General features: G+C 45.3%; 1 long non-coding RNA gene across 1 annotated transcript in view; it reads left to right on the plus strand.

Moving 5' to 3' along the window:
• Nucleotides 1-434: 434 nt before the first annotated feature.
• The window catches only part of LOC132206644 (uncharacterized), a 211,604-nt gene continuing 193,124 nt past the window's right edge, over nucleotides 435-18,914 (plus strand). The window contains exon 1 of the long non-coding RNA XR_009443073.1: nucleotides 435-549. This is a non-coding gene — a long non-coding RNA (uncharacterized LOC132206644). The remainder of the gene's footprint in view (nucleotides 550-18,914) is intronic.

Consider the following 18,914-nt stretch of genomic DNA (forward strand, 5'->3'; position numbering starts at 1 on the left):
GGGTTGTTTTCTCTGGAGGATGAGGGGAGACTTAATAGAAGTCTATAAAATTATGAGATGCATTGCTAGGGTGGTGGTCAGAACCTTTCTCCCCGAATTGAATTTTCTAGTACTAGCAGGCCTGCATTTAAGGTGAGTGGGAGAAAGTTCAAATGAGATGTAAGGGGCAAGATTGTTTTTACATGGAGAGAGTGGTAGGAGACTGAAACGCGCTACCAGGGATGGTGGTGGGGACAGATACTATAAGAGCATTTAAAGGACTTTTAGATAAGTATATCCATTTTGAGTGCGAGCAGCAGTGGAGGTAAGACGGACCCGGAAGACTGCAGCTAAGGTAAAGCAGTTTATTTTTAAAATTACTTACCGGTAGCGGGCTGCGGTGTTTGTCTCTTTCAGAGAAGGAGCGGGAGCAGCGGAGAAAGTGACGAGGACCAGAGGGGCAGCCGGGAAGGAAAGCAGTGACCATATATATCAGCAAGGCGGCGAAACCCGAGACTCTACAACTGTAGTGTCTCCCACCCGCCCTCCTCCTCTAACCTAGTTAATAAGGTAAGGTTCATTCTAAACTTTCTCTATTGAATATAAGTTTGTTATTAATTTGTTATTATTACTTGAAGTAAGCTCTCTACTTTAGTACTGAGTGGGTGTTCAGATTAGTGGGGTATGGATGCTAGGGCAGTTGCTTGCTCCTCCTGCAGAATGTGGCAGTTGGGAGACGTGGCACACGTCTCCGCTGGCTACATCTGCAGGAAGTGCACCCAGCTACAGCTCCTTGAAAACCGTGTTAGGGAAATGGAGCTGGAGCTGGATGAACTACAGATCATTCGGGAGGCAGAGGGGGTAACTGAGAGGAGTTATCGGGAGTTGGTCACTCCTAAGGCTCAGGACAAAGATAGATGGGTTACAGTTAGGGGGAGGAAAGGGGACAGACAGACAGTGCAGAGATCCCCTGTGGGCATTCCCCTCAGCAATAAGTATACCGTTTTGGATACTGCTGGGGGGGATGACCTACCAGAGGAAAGCCATAGTAGTCAGTTCTCTGGCACTGAGCCTGACACTGTGGCAAAGAAGGGAATGGGGCAGAATAGAAAAATACTCGTGGTAGGGGACTCGATAGTTAGGGGAATCGACAGGAGATTTTGTGGGCAAGATCGGGATTCCCGGAAGATATGTTGCCTCCCTGGTGCCAGGGTCCAGGACGTCTCCGATCGGGTGTATAAAGTTCTAAAAGGGGAAGGCGAACAGCCAGAAATCGTGTTACATATTGGCACAAATGATATAGCCAGAAATAGGATTGAGGATATAAAAAGTGATTTCAGGGAGTTAGGATGGAAGCTGCAGAGCAGGACGAACAGAGTAGTGTTCTCTGGTTTACTACCGGTGCCACGAGATAGCGAGGTGAGGAACAGGGAGCGGGGGCAGCTGAACACGTGGCTACGCAGCTGGTGTAGGAGGGAGGGGTTCAGATATGTAGATAATTGGGATGCCTTCTGGGGAAGGTGGGACCTGTACAAGAAGGATGGGTTGCATCTGAACTGGAAGGGGACCAATGTCCTGGGTGGAAGGTTTGCTCGAGTAGTTTGAGAGGGTTTAAACTAGTATGGCAGGGGGGTGGGAACCTGAGCTGTATACCAGAGGTGAGAGTTGATGCAGGTGAGGCAGTAGCAAGAGGTAGACCAGCTAGTGGGAAGGATTTTCCTGGGAGGGAACCAAGGGATCGGTTAAAGTGTGTTTGCTTTAACTCAAGGAGTATCAGGAATAAAAGTGATGAACTTAGAGCATGGATCAGTACCTGGTGCTATGATGTTGTGGCCATAACAGAGACATGGGTTTCTCATGGGCAGGAATGGTTGCTGGATGTTCCAGGGTTTAGAACATTTAAAAAGAATAGGGAGGGGGGGAGAAAGAGGAGGGGGTGTAGCACTACTAATCAGAGAGGGTATCACAGCTACAGAAGCTTCCATTGTTGAGGAAGATCTGCCTGAGTCAGTATGGGTGGAAATTGGGAACAGCAAGGGAGTAGTCACCTCGTTAGGGGTTTACTACAGGCCCCCCAATAGCAGCAGGGAGATTGAAGAAAGCATAGGTCGACAGATTTTGGAAAAGTGTGGACGCAGTAGGGTTGTTGTAATGGGTGACTTTAACTTTCCTAATATTGATTGGAACCTCCTTCGAGCAGAAGGTTTGAATGGAGCTGTTTTTGTAAGGTGTGTTCAGGAGGGTTTCCTAACGCAGTACGTTGACAGGCCGACGAGGGGAGAGGCCATTCTAGACTTGGTGCTCGGAAACGAGCCGGGGCAGGTATCAGATCTTGTGGTGGGAGAGCATTTTGGTGATAGTGACCATAACTGCCTCACATTCTACATAGCTATGGAGAAGGAGAGGATTAGGCAAAATGGGAGGATATTTAATTGGGGAAGAGGAAACTATGATGCGATTAGACACGAGTTAGGAAGCATGGACTGGGAGCAGTTGTTCCACGGTAAGGGAACTATAGACATGTGGAGACGGTTTAAGGAACAGTTGTTGGGAGTGATGAGTAAATATGTCCCTCTGAGACAGGCAAGAAGGGGTAAGATTAAGGAACCTTGGATGACGAGAGCGGTGGAGCTTCTTGTGAAAAGGAAGAAGGTAGCTTACATAAGGTGGAGGAAGCTAGGGTCAAGTTCAGCTAGAGAGGATTACATGCAGGCAAGGAAGGAGCTCAAAAATGGTCTGAGGAGTGCCAGGAGGGGGCACGAGAAAGGCTTGGCAGAAGGAATCCGGGAAAACACAAAGGCATTTTACACTTACGTGAGGAATAAGAGAATGGTCAAAGAAAGAGTAGGGCCGATCAGGGATAGCATAGGGAACTTGTGTGTGGAGCCTGAGGAGGTAGGGGAAGCCCTAAATGAGTTTTTTGCTTCTGTCTTTACGAAAGAAACGAACTTTGTAGTGAGTGAAACCTTTGAAGAGCAGGTGTGCATGCTGGAATGGATAGAGATAGAGGAAGCTGATGTGCTGAAAATTTTGTCAAACATTAAGATTGACAAGTCACCAGGCCCGGACCAGATTTGTCCTCGGCCGCTTTGGGAAGCGAGAAATGCAATTGCTTCGCCACTTGCGAAGATCTTTGCATCCTCGCTCTCCACTGGAGTCGTACCTGAGGACTGGAGAGAGGCAAATGTAATTCCTCTCTTCAAGAAAGGAAATAGGGAAATCCCCGGCAATTATAGACCGGTAAGTCTCACGTCTGTCGTCTGCAAGGTGTTAGAAAGGATTCTGAGGGATAAGATTTATGACCATCTGGAAGAGCATGGCTTGATCAAATACAGTCAACACGGCTTTGTGAGGGGTAGGTCATGCCTTACAAACTTTATCGAGTTCTTTGAGGATGTGACTAGAAAAGTTGATGAGGGTCGAGCTGTGGATGTGGTGTATATGGACTTCAGTAAGGCATTTGATAAGGTTCCCCATGGTAGGCTCATTCAGAAGGTCATGAGGAATGGGATACAGGGGAACTTAGCTGCTTGGATACAGAATTGGCTGGCCAACAGAAGACAGCGAGTGGTAGTAGAAGGAAAATGTTCTGCCTGGAAGTCAGTGGTGAGTGGGGTTCCACAGGGCTCTGTCCTTGGGCCTCTACTGTTTGTAATTTTTATTAATGACTTGGATGAGGGGATCGAAGGATGGGTCAGCAAGTTTGCAGACGACACAAAGGTCGGAGGTGTTGTTGACAGTGTAGAGGGCTTTTGTAGGCTGCAGCGGGACATTGACAGGATGCAGAGATGGGCTGAGAGGTGGCAGATGGAGTTCAACCTGGATAAATGCGAGGTGATGCATTTTGGAAGGTTGAATTTGAAAGCTGAGTACAGGATTAAGGATAGGATTCTTGGCAGCGTGGAGGAACAGAGGGAATCTTGGTGTGCAGATACATAGATCCCTTAAAATGGCCACCCAAGTGGTCAGGGTTGTTAAGAAAGCATATGGTGTTTTGGCTTTCATTAACAGGGGGATTGAGTTTAAGAGTCGTGAGATCTTGTTGCAGCTCTATAAAACTTTGGTTAGACCGCACTTGGAATACTGCATCCAGTTCTGGGCGCCCTATTATAGGAAAGATGTGGATGCTTTGGAGAGGGTTCAGAGGAGGTTTACCAGGATGCTGCCTGGACTGGAGGGCTTATCTTATGAAGAGAGGTTGACTGAGCTCGGTCTCTTTTCATTGGAGAAAAGGAGGAGGAGACGGGACCTAATTGAGGTATACAAGAGGCATATATACAGTTGATAGCCAGAGACTATTTCCCAGGGCAGAAATGGCTAGCACGAGGGGTCATAGTTTTAAGCTGGTTGGTGGAAAGTATAGAGGGGATGTCAGAGGCAGGTTCTTTATGCAGAGAGTTGTGAGAGCATGGAATGCGTTGCCAGCAGCAGTTGTGGAAGCAAGGTCATTGGGGTCATTTAAGAGACTGCTGGACATGTATATGGTCACAGAAATTTGAGGGTGCATACATGAGGATCAATGGTCGGCTCAACATTGTGGGCTGAAGGGCCTGTTCTGTGCTGTACTGTTCTATGTTCTATATTCTAAGCTCCTGTTTATCTCTCTAACTGTTGGGATGTTTCCATCCCCAAGATCTGTGTCGTTTACTCACTGTAGACGGTTTGCTTTTTCTAAGGTTTGAGTTTTGAGTCTTTCACACCATTTCTGCCATGTTGCTTTCCCAGCTGAAAAGACCACCTTTCAATAAGCTTGCTTCTCATTGGCTGATGGATGCTAAAGTTCACTACTCTGCATTTGATTGGTCAAGGTCATTCCTAATGTATAAATACAGACGAGTTGTCTCCATTTTGTGTCTTTGGACTGAGACAGTAAAAGCTGTTTTTCTAAAGGCTTTGTGTCATCTCTTCCTGTGTCAGTAAATTTGGGGCGCGATTCTAGCTGGGGCCTGGGGCTTGTCTGCTATCGTGTAGTGTCACCATTCGCATCAGCTTGCGCTTAGTTGTCTGCGTACAGATGATCATACCTTGAGTCTGTAGCTACCGAGGTACCGCGAAACATAACACAAACACACAGACTCCTCTCCATCTCACACACATAGACTCCTCTCTATCTCTTACACATAGTCTCCTCGCGACCTCTCTCACACACAGACACCTCTCCATCTCTCACACGTACATAGTCTCCTTTGGATATGACACACAGACTCTTCTCTTTTTGACACACACACCTCTCCATCTCACAGATGCACACAGACTGCTCTCTATCTGACACACACACAGACTCCTATCTCTCTCTTTCTCACACACACACAAAGACTCCTCTCCGTCTCTCATACATAGTCTCCCCTCTGTCTCTCTCACACACGCAGACTCCTCTCTGTCTCTCACGCACACAAACTCCTATCTCTCACACATACACAGAATCCTCTCTATCTCTCTCACACACACACAGGGTCTCCTCTGTCTCTCTCTCACACACACGCACATCGACTCCTCTCACTCACACACACATTGAGTCCTCTCCATCCTACACACACATACACACAGGATCCTCTTTACGTATTTCTGTCAGACACACACACACACCAGCATCCCTCTATCTCTCTCACAAACAGGCGCCTCTCTATCTCTCACACACATACACTCTTCACTGTCTCTCACACATAGACTCCTCTTGCTCACTCATACACACAGACTCCTTTCTGTTCCACACGCACTGACTCTTCTCTATCTGACACACACACACGCAGGCTCCTTTCTAAATCGATGACACACACAGACTCCTGTCCACTGCACATGTACAGACTCCTCTCTATCACACATGCACACAAAGACTGCACACAAAGACCCCTCTCTATCTCAGACACACACACAGACTCCTCTCTATATCTCACACACCCGGATTCCCCTCTATTTCACACACAGAACCAGACTCATCTCTATCTCACATGCACAGAGACAGCTCTCTATCTCTCAGACACTTTCACTCCTCTCAATATCAAACACACTGACTCCTCTCTACCGCAAGTGCACACACAGATTCCCATCTATCTCAGAAACAAAAACAGACACCTATCTCTGACTCCTCTCTATCTCATACACATACGGACTCCTCTCTCTTCGACATAGACACACACACACTCCTCTCTATCTCTCACAAGCGCACAGTCTCTTCTGTATCTGACACACAGGCAGACTCCTCTCTCTCACACAGACACCTGTCTCTCACATACAGACTCTTCTCTATTCTTACACACACAGACTCCTATTTATCTCTACACACACACACAGAGACACATATAAACACACAGAAGCTCCTTTTTTTTACGGCGGAGAGCGGCGTGAGCTGGGCGGACGTGAGGTCAGGGCAGAGTCGCAGTTGAGAAGGTAAGTGAGTGCTATTTAAATAGGTGTGTTCTCAGCGCCAGGTCCTACACGGTAGGGCCTCCCTCTCAACCTCCTCCTCTAACCTAGTAAGGAGTCCACAGACTCACAGCAAAAAACAAGGGTTGAGGGAAGTGCCTGGTGAGTAAAGTGCAAGTCTTCGGCGAAGAGGCTCAGTGAGGAGATTACGCCACTGTTGAAGACGGTACAGACATGACTGCCAAGCTGATTCAGTGTGCTGCATGCATGATGTGGGAGGTCAGGGACACTGATGATGTTTCTGGCTCCGATAGCTGTGGTAAGTGTGTACACATTCAGCTTCTGAAGGAGGTTGTTGCAGCCCTGAAGAAAGAACTAGATTACCTCAGGCTCATCGAGAGAATGAGAATTTTCTGGACAGGACCTTCAGTGAGGTCACTACATCGAGGATACCTGAAGAGAGAAAGGGAATGTCGATGACGAAGGAAGACATGAATGAAGTACAAGAGAGCCCAGGGGAAGCACCTATTGTAAGTAGGCTGACTGTCTTGGAAACTGTCGAGATAGATGACACTGCCAGTCCGAGAGGTGGACAGGTCTGCGAGTCAAAAATTGGTGTAGAGGCAGAGCCGAGAAGTCAGACATCACGGAGAGCTGTGGTAATAGGGGACTCCATTGTGAGAGGGACTGACAGGGCTTTCTGCGGCAACAGGCGAGATTTGACGATGTTGTGTTGCCTTCCTGGTGCCAGGATCCAGGACGTCACTGATAGAGTGCAGAGAATCCTCGAGGGTGAAGGTGAAGACCCAGAGGTGGTGGTGCATGTCGGCACTAATGACGTCGGGAAGAAAAGGAGGAGCATTCTACAGCGGGACTTCAGAGAACTCGGAAGAAGGCTGAAAAGCAGGACTTCCAGGGTGGTTATCTCTGGTTTGCTTCCAGTTCCTCGGGCTGGAGAGGGCAGGAACAGGGAGATAATGGACTTGAACGTGTGGCTGAGGGACTGGTGCAGAAAGCAAGGATTTAAATTCTTGGATTACTGGGTTATGTTTTGGGGTAAGAAAAATTGTACAAGAGGGTCGGGTTGCACCTTAATAGGTGGGAGACCAGCTTTCTGGCAGGCAGGTTTACCACTGCAACACAAGTGTGTTTAAACTAAGTAGTGAGGGGGAAGGGACAGACTGGAAATTTTAAGAATGACGTTAAAGGGAAAGTGAGAATAAGAGGAGTTAAGAGGGACAACAGAATCAACAGAGCAGAAAACTCAAGAAAGGATCGTACAGTATGGCCAAGTGAAATAGGGATTGACAGGAAGGGCGAGATAAGAAACAAATTAAAAATATTATATACAAATGCACAAAGCATAAGAAATAAGGTGGAAGAGCTTGAGGCTCAGTTGGAAGTTGGCAAGTATGATGTTGTGGGGATAACTGAGACATGGCTTCAAGTGGACAGGGCTGGGAAATGAATATTCAAGGGTATACGTGCTATTGAAAGGACAGACTGGTGGGCAGAGGGGGTGGGGTGGGCCTGTTGGTGAGGAATGATATTCAGTCCCTTGGGAGGGGGGACATAGAGTCAGGAGATGTAGAGTCAGTATGGATAGAGCTGAGAAATTCTAAGGGTAGAAAGACCCTAATTGGAGTTATCTACAGCTCCCCAAACAGTATTCAGGATGTAGGGTGCAGGTTGAATCAAGAGTTGAAATTGGCCTGTCACAAAGTATCACTACAGTTTTTATGGGAGATTTCAACATGCGGGTAGACTGGGAGAATCAGGATGGTACTGGACCCCAAGAAAGGGAATTTGTGGAATGCCTCCGAGATGGATTCTTAGAACAGCTTATACTGGAGCCTACCAGGGAGGAGGCAATTCTGGATCTGGTGTTGTGCAACGAACTGGATTTGATCAGGGACCTCAAAGTAAAGGAGCTATTAGGAGATAGTGACCATAATATGATAAGTTTCAGTCTGCAGTTTGAGAGGGAGAAGGGAGAATCGGAAGTGTCAGTATTGCAGTTGAACAAAGGGAACTACGGAGCTATGAGGGAAGAGCTGGCCAAAGTTCAATGGTACAATACCCTCGCAGGGATGGCAGTGGAACAACAATGGCAGGTATTTCTGGATATAATGCAGAAGGTGCCGGATCAGTTCATACCAAAGAGGAAGAAAGATCCTAAGGGAAGGCAGGGGCAGCCATGGCTGACGAGGGAAGTTAAAGTACTGTACAAAGATAAAAGAGAAGAAGTATGACATAGCAAAGATGAATGGGAATCCGGAGGACTGGGATGCTGTTAAAGAGCAACAGCGGATAACTAAAAAGGCAATCCACAGAGAAAAAATGAGGTATGAAGGAAAACTGGCCAAAAATATAAAGGAGGATAGTAAAAGCTTTTTTTTCAGGTATGTGAAAAGAAAAAAAGTGGTTAAGACTAAAATTGGGCCCTTGAAGTCAGAAATGGGTGAATTTATTCTGGGGAACAAGGAAATGGCAGAAGAGTTGAATAGGTACTTTGGATCTGTCTTCACTAGGGAAGACACAAGCAATCTCCCAGATGCAATAGTGGCTGAAGGACCTAGGGTAATGGACGGACTGAAGGGTATTTATATTAGGCAGGAAATGGTGTTGGATAGACTGTTATGTCTGAAGGCCGATAAGTCCCCGGGACCTGATGGCCTGCATCCCAGGGTACTTCAGGAAATTGCTCTAGAAATTGTGGACGCCTGGTAATTATTTTCCAAGGTTCTATAGATTTAGGATCATTTCCTGCGAATTGGAGGGTGGCAAATGTTGTCCCACTTTTCAAGAAAGGAGGGAGAGAGAAATCAGGAAATTATAGACCGGTTAGCCTGACGTCAGTGGTGGGAAGGATGCTGGAGTCAATGATAAAAGATGAAAATATGACTCATTTGGAGAGCAGGAACAGGACAGGTCAGAGTCAGCATGGATTTACAAATGGGAAATCGTGCTTGACTAATCTTTTGGAATTTGTTGAGGATGTATCTGTGAAGATGGATAAGGAGAGCCAGTGGATGTAGTGTACCTGGACTTTCAGAAAGCCTTTGATAAAGTCCCGCATAGGAGATTGGTGAACAAAATTAGGGCACATGGTCTTGGGGGCAAAATACTGAGTTGGATTGAAAATTGGCTGGTTGACAGGAAGCAAAGAGTAGTGATAAATGGGTCCCTTTCGGAATGGCAGCCAGTGACCAGTGGAGTACCACAAGGTTTGATGCTGGGATGGCAGCTGTTTGCAATATACATTAACGATATAGATGAAGGCATTAAAAATAATATTAGCAAATTTGCTGATGACACAAAGTTGGGTGGCAGTGTGAAATGTGAGGAGGATGTTATGAGAATACAGGGTGACTTGGACAGGCTAGGTGAGTGGACGGATGCATGGCAGATGCAGCTTAATGTGGATAAATGTGTGGTTATACACTTTGGTGGCAAGAACAGGAAAGCACTATCTCAATGGAGTCAAGTTATGTAAAGGGGAAGCACAACGAGATGTAAGTGTTCTTGTACATCAGTCAATGAAAGCAAGTATGCAGGTCAGCAGGCAGTGAAGAAAGCTAATAGCATGCTTAACACCATAACAAGAGGAATTGAGTATAGGAGCAAAGAGGTCCTTCTGCAGCTGTACTGGGCCCTGGTGAGACCGCACCTGGAGTATTGTGTTCAGTTTTGGTCTCCAAATTTGAGGAAGGACATTCTTGCTATTGAGGGAGTGCAGCGGAGGTTCACGAGGTCAATTCCCAGAATGGTGGGACTATCATATGCTGAACGATTGGAACAACTGGGCTTGTATACGCTTGAGTTTAGAAGGATGAGAGGGGATCTGATTGAGGCGTATAAGATTATTAAGGGATTGGACACTCTGGAGGCAGGAAGCATGTTTCCGCTGATGGGTGAGTCCAGAACCAGAGGACGCAGTTTAAAAATAAGGCGTAGGCCATTTAGAACAGAGTTGAGGAAAAACTTCTTCACCCAGAGAGTGGTGGATATATGGAATGCTCTGCCCCAGAATGCAACTCTCTGGATACTTTCAAGTAAGAGATAGATAAAGTTCTTAAAGATAGTGGAATCAAGGGTTATGAGGATAAGGCAGGAACAGGATACTGATTGTGGATGATCAGCCATGATCATAATGAATGGTGGTGGTGGCTCGAAGGGCCGAATGGCACCTATTGTCTATTGCTATCTCTCACTCTCTCACACACCCACACAAGCTTCCCTCTATCACTCACACACACACAGACTCCTCTCCATCTCATACAGACATAGACTCCACTCCATCTCTTCCACACAGACACATTTCTGTCTCTCACATGTACACAATCTCCTTTCGATATGACACACACAGACTCCTCTCTATCTGACACACACACAGACACCTCTCTGTCTTTCACACTCACATTCTCCCCTTTATCTCTGTCACACACAGACACCTCTCTGTCTCTCTCACATACAGACTCTCCTCTATCCTTTACACACAGAGACTACTATTTTTCTCTCTATCTCTGATGCACACGGACTCCCCTCTATCTCTCACGCACACGGACTCCTCTCTGCATCTCACACACTCGAACTCCCCTCTTTTTTGCACACAGAACCAGATGCATCTGATTCTCACACGCACAGAGACAGCTGTCTATCTCTCAGACACATAGGCTCCTCTCTATCTCACACACAGACTTCTATCGCACATGGACACAGATTCCCATCTATCTCAGACACACAAACAAACTCCTCTCTATCTCTCACACACACGCAGACTCCTCTATCTCACACACACATAGACTCCTCTTGCTCACTCACAGAGGCAGAGTCCTCTTTATCTCTCTCCCTGTCTCTCACACACACAAACAGGCTGCTCTTTATCTGTCTTTCTCTCTAACACATACACAGACTCCTCTCTATTACTTCTCTCTGTCTCCCACACACACAGGCTCCTCTCTATCTCACACAGACTCATCTGTATCTCTCACACAGGCACCATTTTATCTGACACACACACTCCTCTATGTCATACACACAGATTCCTTTCTATCGTACATGCACACACAGACTCCTGTCACAGACACACACACAGACTCCTCTCCATCTCTCACACATGCGGATTCCACTCTATCTCTCAGGCACCCACAGACTCCTTTCTGTTCCACACACACCTGTTCTTCCTTTCACCTATCTTCTCCTCCCACCTCAAGCTGCACCTCCATTTCCTACCTACGAACCTCTTCCCGCCTCCTTGACCTGTCCGTCCTCCCTGGCCTGACCTATCCCCTCGCCAGCTCCCCACCATTACTCTCCTCTCCACCTATCTTCTCCTCTATCCATCTTCAGTCCGCCTCCCCCATCTCTCCCTATTTATTTCAGAACACTCTCCCCATCCCCCTCTCTGAAGGGTCTAGGCCTGAAACATCAGCTTTTATGCTCCTGAGATGCTGTTTGGCCTGCTGCGTTCATCCAGCTCCACACTTTGTTATCTCTGATATGTTTGTTCCTGTTTATTAGTGATTAGACCTCACTCAGAGCACTGCCGACAGTCTGAGTTTGGTTAGAGCACTCTAGAACATGGTGTACAGATCTGGTGTGGTTACTTGGCTGGACTGCCGGATTCTGACCCATGAATGACTCTCCATCTCCACCTCCTCAACTGAATAATAGCAAGCCTCTGGTTAAATCATCAGCAGTTGTCTCGGTGACCAGGTAAACTCCAGAACTATAATAACTGTTCATGGATTGGAAAAATGAACAAGGATAAACTGTTTCATATGTAATCGACAGAACCAGCAAGAACTCTTTGGAAGAAACTGTTTCTTGAGATGAAAGAGAAGCTGCTGCAAAAGGAGTTTTAGTGACAGGCATAGAACATGGAACAATACAGTGCAGAACAGGCCCTTCGGCCCTCGACATTGCGCCGACCTGTGAACTAATCTAAGCCCATCGCCCTACACTATCCCATCGTCATCCATATGCTTATCCAAGGACTGTTTAAATGCCCTTAATGTGGCTGAATTAACTACATTGGCAGGCAGGGCGTTCCATGACCTTGCCACTCTCTGAGTAAAGAACCTGCTTCTGACATCTGTCTTAAATCTATCACCCCTCAATTTGTAGCTATGCCCCCTCGTACAAGCTGAAGTCATCATCCTGGGAAAAAGACTCTCACTGTCCACCCTATCTAATCCTCTGATCATCTTGTATGTCTCTATTAAATCCCCTCTTAGCCTTCTTCTCTCCAATGACAACAAATCCAAGTCCCTCAGCCTTTCTTCATAGGGCCTTTGCTCCAGACCAGGCAACATCCTGGTAAATCTCCTCCGCACTTTTCCAATGCTTCCACATCCTTCCTGTAATGGGGTGACCAGAACTGTATGCAATATTCCAAACGAGGCCGCACTAGCATTTTCTATAGTTGCAGTGTGACATCACGGCTCTGGGACATAATCCCTCTACCAATAAAACTCAACACACCATAAGCCTTCTGAACAGCACTATCAACCTGGGTGGCAACTTTAAGGGATCTATGTACATGGACACCAAGTTCACGCTGCACATCCACACCACCCAGAATCTTTCCATTGACCCAGTATCCTGCCTTCTGTTATTCTTCCCAAAGTGAATCATCTCACATTTATCCACACTGAACTCCATTTGCCACCTTTCAGCCCAATTCTGCAGTTTATCCAAGTCTCCCCGCAACCTGCAACATTCTTCCACACCATTCCACCGACTTTAGTGTCATCTGCAAACTTACTAACCCAACCAACTATGACTGCGTCCAAGTCATTTATAAAAATGACAAACAGCAGTGGACCCAAAACAGATCCTTGAGGCACACCACTGGTAACCGGACTCCAGGCTGAATATTTTCCATCAACTACCACTCGTTGCCTTCTTATAGAAAGCCACTTTCTAAACCAAACTGCTAAATCTCCCTCAATCCCATGCCTCCGTATTTTCTCTAATAGCCTACCATGTGGAACCTTATTGAAGGCTTTACTGAAGTCCATGTACACCATGTCAACTGCCCCACCCTCATTCACATGCTTGGTCACCTTCTCAAAAAACTCAATGAGGTTTGTGAGACACGACCTGCCCTTGACGAATCCATGCTGACTATCTCCAATCAAATAGTTGCTTGCTAGATGATTACAAATCCTATCTCTTCTAGCCCTTTCCAAAACATTTCCTACAACAGACGCAAGGCTCACGGGTCTATAATTACCTGGGTCATCTTTACAGCCCTTCTTGAAAAAGGGCACTACATTTACAATCCTCCAGTCCTCTGGTACTAAACCTGCAGACAATGAGGACTCAAAGATCCAGGCCAAAGTCTCCGCCACCTCCTCCCTAGCTTCCCAGAGATACCTCAGAAAAATCCCATCTGGCCCAGGGGATTTATCTACCTTCACACCTTCTAAAATTGATAACACCTCCTCCTTACTAACCTCAATCCTTTCAATTCTGGTAGCCCATAACACAATCTTCTCCTCTACAATATTCTCCTGTTCCTCAGTGAAAACAGATGAGAAATAATCGTTTAGCACCTCTCCGATCTCCACAGGGTTCGCACACAACTTCCTGCTTCTGTCTTTGACTGGCCCTATTCCTACACTAGTCATCCTCTTACTACTCACATACCTATAAAAAGCTTTAGAGTTGTCCTTTATTCTACCTGCTAATGTCTGCTCATGTCCCCTCCTTGCTCTTCTTAACTCTCTCTTTAATCCTTTCTAGCTAATCAGTAACTCTCCATGCCTCATCTGAACCATCTCGTCTCATCATCACATGAGCCTCCCTCTCTCCAAGAGATACAATTTTTTTAGTAAACCATGGTTCCCTTAGCTTATCACTTTCCTCCCCGCCTGACAGGGACATACCTATCAAGGATACGCAATATCTGTTCCTTAAACCAGCTCCACATTTCGATTGTCCCCATCCCCTGAATTTTGCTAACCCATTCCATGCCTCCTATGTCTTGCCTAATTGCATTATAATTGCCCTTCCCCCATCTATAACTCTTGCCCTGTGGCATTTCCTATCCTTTTCCAAGGCTAAACTAAACGTAACCGAATTATGGTCACTCTGTCCAAAGTGCTCACCTACCATTAAATCAAACACCTAGCCTGGTTCATTACCAAGTACCAGATCTAGTGTGGCCTCCCCTCTTGTTGGCCCTTCGACATACTGTGTTAGGAAACCGTCTTGCACACATTGGACAAAAACTGATCCATCCGACGTACTAGTTATAGCATTTCCAGTAAATGTTAGGGAAGTCAAAGTCTCCCATATTGACCACCCTGTTCTTTTCACTCCTGCCCAGAATAGTTCTGCCAATCCTCTCCTTCCCATCCCTCGAACTTTGCGGAGGCCTATAAAAAACTCCCAGCAGTGTGACCTCTCCTCTCCTGTTTCTGACCTCAGTCCATACTACCTCCGTAGACGAGTCCTCGTCAAAAGTTCACAGGCAAATTCACTATCCCTGGGGAAGGAGTTAGATAAATAAGCTGTTACTTGGGAGCAAGGAGATAAAAAGCATGATAATTTGCTGCCTGTGACAAACAGGAACTTAGGTCTGCCCAAGGAAGTAATGCTCTGAAGTTAGGGGGCTATTTGCAGGAAAAAGCTGTGTTTTAAACACTGTTAATCCCAAATGTAACATGGGAACAAAGGAACTATTTTTAATAACAGGGCAAGCTAAAGGCTTGAAGTCTCTGAAAAAAAAGTGATCAATATTGAGGATGAAAGAATCTAAAGGATATCAATAATGTCAAACTACATATCTAAAAGAAAGAACATTATGTAAGAATTCAAGACCAGAACAAGTCAACAGCAGAACTTCAAAGAATAACACTGTAGAGGGATTGAACCCTGGGACGCCTCCATGAGACAGACCACCACTGGTTGAAGTCATGGCCAGATTTCACCATTAATTTGGTAATAGCTATGTTGGGTTGCAGGCTTATATTTGTTCACTATTTGCGATAATGTTTGGCTTCTTCAACACTGCCCCTTTGCAGCATCCCACCCAGACCCATCCCCCTATAACCCACACAGCCCTGAACACGATGGGCAATTTAGCACGGCCAATGCACCTAGCCTGCACATCTTTGGACTGTGGGAGGAAACCGGAGCACCCGGAGGAAACCCATGCAGACACGGGGAGAATGTGCAAACTCCGCACAATCAGTCGCCCAAGGCTAGAATTGAACCCGGGTTCCTGGCGCTGTGAGGCTGCAGTGTTAACCACTGAGCCACCGTGCCACCCTAATTAGCCTGATTAAACATAAATTGTGGTGATTTATCCACAGCATCTCTCTTTCTAATGAGACAGCAGCCCTGTAGTCAAGTCAGACTATGGTGACTTTAACTTCTTAATACAAAATGCAGCAAAAAATGAGATGATTAAAAACGAGCAGGGAACTATCACTAGATTCAATATGTATTGAGCGAGAAGAAAAAACAATTTTACACTGTTGTGTGGCTAGTTGTGAAGTAGCAGTCATAGAAGGAGCAGTGTCTCAGCAAGATACACATTTTTGATGGAACAGAGATTACAAAGTGCAGCAAAGTTGAACTGAACATGCTTAAAAACAGCATCTATGTACACATACACTACCACTGCATAGCAATAGTACTTATATATTCACCTGTTTATATCCATCAGCCAGGACTTCCTACTTGTCCCAACCCAGTCAAGAATCTCATACTCAATGAGATTCACTTTGCCATCGGTCCAATCATGACATTCCTCCCCCTGCTATGTCTGGGAACATAGGCCTGGTGCGTTTCTTGTAGCCTCTTCCAATACATTTTCACTCCAGGTCCAGTTCCTCTGACTCAGACACTGACAGGGGCAGCATGTACTGGACCATAGCCTGTCTCTTGCATCCAGAGCACCTCTGGAGCATTTCCTCCTCTTCTTCTAACGGTAACAGTATCGAGGCCGTATCCATCTCGGACTCTTAGGTTTCTCCAAGGCTAAGATGGTAGTGGTGGAGTGGGGGGAACCCATGGATTCTGACAGGCCTTCTGGCTGCTCTGTTTGTGAGGTAGCAACTTTCAGATGATCCACATGTTTGCTCAGGACTGTATCACCCACCCAAACTTTGTATGTCATGGGAGCTGATGTTGCATCAACCTCACCTCGTATAGTTTGCACAGATATCGACTTGGTGTTGTATGTCCATGAGGACTTGGTAGGTGGTGTCTTTGTGGGTTCAGATAGGTTGGGTCAACATGGAGTTGGTTTGCAAAATGGAGACTTGTATGAACAGTGGCACAATACCATAAGCAAGAAATACATCCTAATCTAAACATTTAAACAGAGTATTGGTACAATAAACACAGCGTTTCCAATCAACTATCTCCATCAAAAATTTAATTTTCAAAAATGAACAGTTGGGAAAGTTATTCCAGACTGAATAAGCATTTATATAATTTAATAATATGCTTCAGCCTTGTTCCTTAATGTATTGAAGCCAGCTAACAAATAACTAAGTACTGGCTATGCAATTTATAAATATTATATGTTAGCTTCAATGTTGCCAGGTTTATGTTGTCGACCTGTAGTCAGGTCGCATCAATTGTTTAATTATACTTATATTTTTATTTGTTTTTTTTTCCTGTATTAAGTGAAATAGAATCAGAGTTTTGAATAATATCCCATGCAGTACTTTTGACCCTGGGGAAATGAATGGGACAATAAAACATGCAATATTTTCTTTAACTATAAAGGCATTAGGATGATGCATACCCAGAACTGTTGAATTACTAGCCCTGAATGGGGCATTTTGTACATACAGAATTACACTTTATTCAATTTAATATATTTTCTACTCACAAATTAGCACATAACTGAATAAAGAAACACTGAACACTGTAACATTACACAGTTCTAAACTTGCACATAGATAATTTTGCCTGAGATTGACACTTTTTAAAATCGCATAGTTTCAGACTGAAAGAAGGACTGCAACCCTCTTCGGACTGTCACCAGCTCTTCTTGCTGAAAGAGAAACCATTTACTTTATTTTAGCAATAGGGCTTTGCACACAAAACTAATGTGATATCCTGTTGGAAATGAAAATATACTCCTGATGGTCATATGAGAAGTTTACTTTTAACATTAACAACCTTCAGAAACAAATCAAAAATTCCTTCAGATAAAGATAATTATGATCATGTTGGTAAAGTTTTTTTACATATCGTGGTTGATTTCACTCAGTGAAGTTATTTGAAAAAGCAATGAGGCAAGGATGATTGGGAACCAGTGGATGTACTAATCTTGGATTGAATGGATAGAGGTCTGGCAAACGGAATATAATGGGGGAAAATGCAAATTTGTCCAATTTGGCACAAAGAAGAAAAAAACCATACTATCTATAGAAGATGTTGCAGAGCTTTGAGATGCAGTGGGATCTGGTATCCTTTGTGCACAAATTGCATGTACCCACTGCAAGTAATTAGAAAATGCTATTGTTTATTGTGAGGGGAAATTGAATCCAAATGTAATACTTCAGTTATGCAAATCACTGGTGAGATAACAGCTCAAGTGCTGGTGGTCAGTTAGCTTAGTTGGCCGAATGGCTGGTTTACAATGCAGAATGCTGCTCCGGTTTCCACCCACAGTCCAAAGATGTGCAGGTTAGGTGAATTGGCCATGCTAAATTGTCCATAGTATTCATGGATATGTAGGTTAGATGTGTTAGCCATGGAAATGCAGGGTTACAGGGAAAGGGTAGGAGGGGTCTGGATGGGTTGCTCTTTAGAGGGTCAGTGTGGACTTGTTGGGTTGAATGGCCTGTTTCTACACTGTAGGGATTCTGTGAGAAGCTTTGACAGGGGAGAGCATTTTCTCATATAGGGCAGCCACATTGTTTAAAAATGAGTGGTTGCCCATTTAAGACAGGCAGAAAGTTTTTTTTTCTCTTCGACGGTTGAAAGTCTTTGGAACTCTCTTCCTCATAATCTGTAGGTTAAAGAGTTTTTGAACATTTATAAAACTGAGGTAGTGAGATATCCTTGGGAAGTAATCGAAAGAATATCATGGTCGGTTGGAATGTCAGGTCAGCCATTTCCTTATTGAACTACAGAATAAAGATGGAGAGGCCGAGTGGCCTACTCCTGCTCCTAATTGGGTGATATAGTTGTGTAACAGGACACAAGAAGTTAATAATGAATTGGCTCTGACAACTGCATCACTCGTTACCAATGGATTTGCTGAACAGACAGAACAGACTCTGCATTTGACCTTGTCAAACAGGGATGATGCTTAGGAAGCGAAGAAGTATGTTGCCATGATAAAAAAAACACTTAGCCTGCAGGGGCACCAACGGAATAGAATATGCGCAAAACAGAAAGGAGCTGTCAACTCTGTGCTGTATCTGTGAAGGAGCAATTCATTATGGCTAACACGAGGGTCATAGTTTTAAGCTGGTTGGAGGAAAGTATAGAGGGGATATCAGAGGCAGGCTCTTTACACAGAGAGTTGAGAGAGCATGGAATGCGTTGCCAGCAGCAGTTGTGGAAGCAAGGTCATTGGGGTCATTTAAGAG

The sequence above is a fragment of the Stegostoma tigrinum genome, chromosome 40 (assembly GCF_030684315.1).
Source record: "Stegostoma tigrinum isolate sSteTig4 chromosome 40, sSteTig4.hap1, whole genome shotgun sequence".
Taxonomy (NCBI): domain Eukaryota; kingdom Metazoa; phylum Chordata; class Chondrichthyes; order Orectolobiformes; family Stegostomatidae; genus Stegostoma; species Stegostoma tigrinum.